This window comes from Eumetopias jubatus, unplaced genomic scaffold (genome assembly GCF_037043125.1).
Source record: "Eumetopias jubatus isolate StellerSeaLion01/CBP00866 unplaced genomic scaffold, mEumJub1_p1.0 scaffold_13, whole genome shotgun sequence".
Lineage (NCBI taxonomy): Eukaryota > Metazoa > Chordata > Mammalia > Carnivora > Otariidae > Eumetopias > Eumetopias jubatus.
The window spans coordinates 94,306,066-94,310,354 of record NW_028274819.1 but is presented as its reverse complement, the minus strand read 5'-3'; positions in this window follow the sequence as shown (position 1 = coordinate 94,310,354).

Below are 4,289 nucleotides of genomic sequence, written 5' to 3'. Positions count from 1 at the left end.
TTTATTTGACAGAGAGAGACACAGCGAGAGAGGGAACACAAGCAGGGGGAGTGGGAGAGGGAGAAGCAGGCTTCCCGCCAAGCAGGGAGCCTGATGTGGGACTCGATCCCAGGACCCTGGGATCATGACCTGAGCCGAAGGCAGATGCTTAACGACTGAGCCACCCAGGCACCCTGAGTGGAAGTTTCAACGCAGGCTGTAAACATGTGCAGTGTAGATGCTGTCTGTTCATCAACAACACAATCACCACCATCGCTGGGGCCAACAGGTGGGAGGGGAAATTCTACTCTTATGTATGTGCCCCAGGGTTTCATGTGGATTCTTTATGTCTTTCCCTTCAGGAAGATGTCAGGAATAGCTCGTTCAGCACAGGGAATATGATACAGTGTTGTCTTGAATCCATGTTCCTCCAGCGGGAATCAGATAAGCCAGGTCTCAGGTGGTGAGGTCTGTTAGGGTATGGTCTCTTAATCCCAAACTGGAGTATTTCTGGTGGAGTACAGGGAAGTAGCCACCTTTCCCTTTAAAGTGAAGGAAAACACTTTATCCAGGTGAGAGTCCCAGAACAGTACAGTTAAGGAATTGCCCATTAATTCCCAGCCCTGGGCGACAGAGTCTAAAAATGCTCTCGTTCTTGAAATTATTGTTTGGATCATGGAGGTACCTAATCAAGCTAATAAGTGACCTAGACACTGATTTAGATGAATAGCTATTCTATTTTCCTTTATGGTCTCTGGAGTTCACTTTGTTTAGGAAAAGTTTTAATTGCCCCAGATGGGACTATGTTCAATTACTTACAAGTGAATCCTGTAATCATGAGTGCTACAATTATGTTTCTACTTTCCACGATGCCTTCAGGTGAGAGAACATTTGTGCATATGTACACCGTCCCCAGTGGATTCTAATTTTTAAAATTATAACTGGACTTTCCATGGTAATTTGTCCCACGAGTGACATGATTCGTTATTCATGCTGTATGTTTCTTTTGTGGTCCCTTCTAATTTGATGGCTAATACGTGCATGGAGTGGATATTCAGAGAGAGAGAAAACACACATGGGTTTCTCATTCTGAAGATACTTTAAGATCCATTCCTGTTATTTATTAGCTTTTGTTTGGCCTTTAGGCAAGTTATCTAACTAAGGTTTCTTATTGGTAAGATAGATATAATTCTAACGTGTTCTATCTGAATTTTAACATTTTTTTGAAGGTCAAATAAATACACACAGAAGTGTTTTATAAAATATAAAGAGATTAAACTGATGTGTCTATCGAGTATTTGGGGAGGAAGAAGGGGGGCAGGAAAGACACGGTGAGAGAATCAGCTGGGTGATCCCCTAACTCTTCTGATTCCAGCCATTGTTTTGAGATGGCTGCCAGTACAATCCATGAAAACAAACTATTACAGAAAAATGTTATCCCATACTTTTGTATATCAACACAATGAACTGTTGTGTATTCTTTTATTTTTTTATTTTTATTTTTTTTAAAGATTTATTTATTTATGTTGAGAGAGTGAGAATGAGAGAGAGAGAGAGTACATGAGAGGGGGGAGGGTTAGAGGGAGAAGCAGGCTCCTCGCCGAGCAGGGAGCCTGATGCGGGACTCGATCTCGGGACTCCAGGATCATGACCTGAGCTGAAGGCAGTCGCTTAACCAACTGAGCCACCCAGGTGCCCTGTTGTGTATTCTTTTAAATAATCATTTAAAGGAGTTTCTAAGTGCTCATGTTATTTGCTATGTATAGTACATTTTGATCACAACCATGTAGAACCATGTCTAACATGCATCATATAACCAGAAACTGGAAGGTAATAAGCAAAAGGAAATTAGTTGCTGTGGTAGGATAGTATCACTTATGGCTTTTTTCCTAAATATTCTTTCACGTGTTGTTCTCTTTTCTTCTTTTTTTGATTTTTTTCTTTTCTTTTTGATAATAGTTCAAAATGCTTTGTTTCTCACAATTTAGGTCTTTCTTTGCCCTTTTAAAAATAATTATTTATTTGAGAGAGAGAGAGAGAGAGAGAGAAAATCCTGAAGCAGACTTCCCACTGAACGTGGAGCCTAATGTGGAGCTGGACCTCAGGACCCCAAGATCATGACCTGAGCCAGAGTCGAGAGTTGGCCACTTAACCAACTGAGCCACCCAGGCACCCCCTTTTTTTAAAAAAAACAAAGATATTTTCTAATTTTGTCGGTTTTTAAGTCAACAGAGACTAAAAAGTTTTGCTTTCCCAAGACCTCTGTCTTTAACTTGCTCTTGCAGTGAGAGAGGTAGAAAGGAATCACACACCATTGTAATACACATCTGTGGTTAGAGAGGATTCTATCACCATTGGATCCCTCTACTACGTTTCATCTGCAGCAACAGCCTGCCGGAGAAAGCCCAGAGTTTCTCCCCGCCTCAAGAGAACCAAATGATGGCAAAAATCACAGTAAAGGGGTTGAGATGGAGGACAGAAGACAGAGTGGGTGAAATAAAAATAGCATTTGTATTAACAACTGAGGGGAGAAAACATCTAATGGGTAAAACATAGAATGCTCTGGTGTTGTATACATAGAAATCATGTATCTGGGGTAGAGATGAAGAACATAAACAGCTAAGCTCTCCTTTTCCAACACTTTTCTAACGCCATAGGTCAGATCTTGGATTTTACTCACATGTCCCCTCCCAGTGAACTTTGGGGTGGATAAAGGTGGATGCTTGGGTATATCTAATCAATGTCAGGAGAGTGGAAATTCATCTCTCCAACAAATGTTGTATAATGCGTGACAGGTACTATTCTAGACATTGAGGATACAATTAGTGACAAAAAATATGCCTTCTAGGAGGTTATGGCCTAGGAAAAATACACATATATACCCAATATTTTAACATTATGTGACAACTCCAAAAGTATGCATGGAATGGAGCAGAAATACAGAAAGGAGACATTTATTCTTACGTGTAATATGTATTATAAGGTTTGTTTCTTTTAAAAACTGAGACCCAAGGGGCACCTGGATGGCTCAGTTGGTTAAGCATCTGCCTTTGGCTTAGGTCATGATCCCGGGGTCCTGGGATCGAGACCCGCTTCGGGCTCCCTGCTCAATGGGGAGCCTGCTTCTCCCTCTCCCTCTGCCCCTCTCCCCAACTCGTGTTCTCTCTCGTTCATTCTGCTCTCTCTCACAAATAAATAAATGATCTTAAAAAAAAAAGAATCCTTAAAAAAAAAGAAAATTCTGGAGAACATTTACACTTATGAGAAAAAGCAAAGAAGGACAAGTCAGAGAGAAGGTAGAGAAATACAAATGTTGCTAAGGAATTAAAAAGAGGCTAGAGTTTCAAGGAGGCATTGGGCAATGATACATGATGCTATAAGGAAATAAGATTTGGTGCAAGATGAACATATGTCACTTTATTTATAATCAGAATGTCATTGGTGGTTTGGGCCATAGTATTTTCAGTAGAATGAGGGCAGGAGTGGAAGTAGAAGAGAGATAGTTTTTGTTGTTGTTTTATTTTTAACGGCAACTAGATGACATCAATAACAAAGAGGGAAAAAGAAAAGTAGAATTGTAGTTTCAAGAGGGAAATAGGCAATTTTGGAAAAATTAGAGAATAATATAATGATGCCCACGTAGCCTTCATCCAGCTTCAGGGATCATCCCCTGAGTTATTCTGAAACAATCCTGGACAATTTCATCTTTAAATATTTGTTTGTGTCACAGAAAGATAAGGATTGATTTTTTTCCCCCTGTACATTTACTTCCTCTGCCTCCCTCCCCACCTCTTCTTAATCTGGTTTATTAGAGGGTTATCATTTTCATTCCTCATTTCAACCCACTGAGCCACCTGGGCACCCCTCTCCAGAATTTTCTTCTCTACCTCTTGTCACATCCTTACACGGGGATATGCACACCTATGTTTCAACTGCCATCGCCAGGCTGATAACCCCTAATGGGTCGTCAAGTTCCAGAACTAAGTTCTGTCTATTATATGGGCTGTAGATACCTTAAACTGAAAGCAAACCAGTATTTACTTACTAGCTTCTTCCTCACCAGGCTTGTGATTCTGCCCATATTTTATATCTTACTTAATGGCATCATGGACTACTGTTCTCCCTAGCTGGAAACCTGATTTCTTCTTTGACCTGTCTCTCATGAGTCCCTCACATCCCACCAGTTTCTCCAATCTGGCTACATCTTTATTTCTTTGTGTCTTTATCTATTAAAGTTTAAAGGAGACATACACCTTTCAGCCCTGAATCCTACTCTTAAGGACCTGTTGCATAGATATAAAAGCATCAAT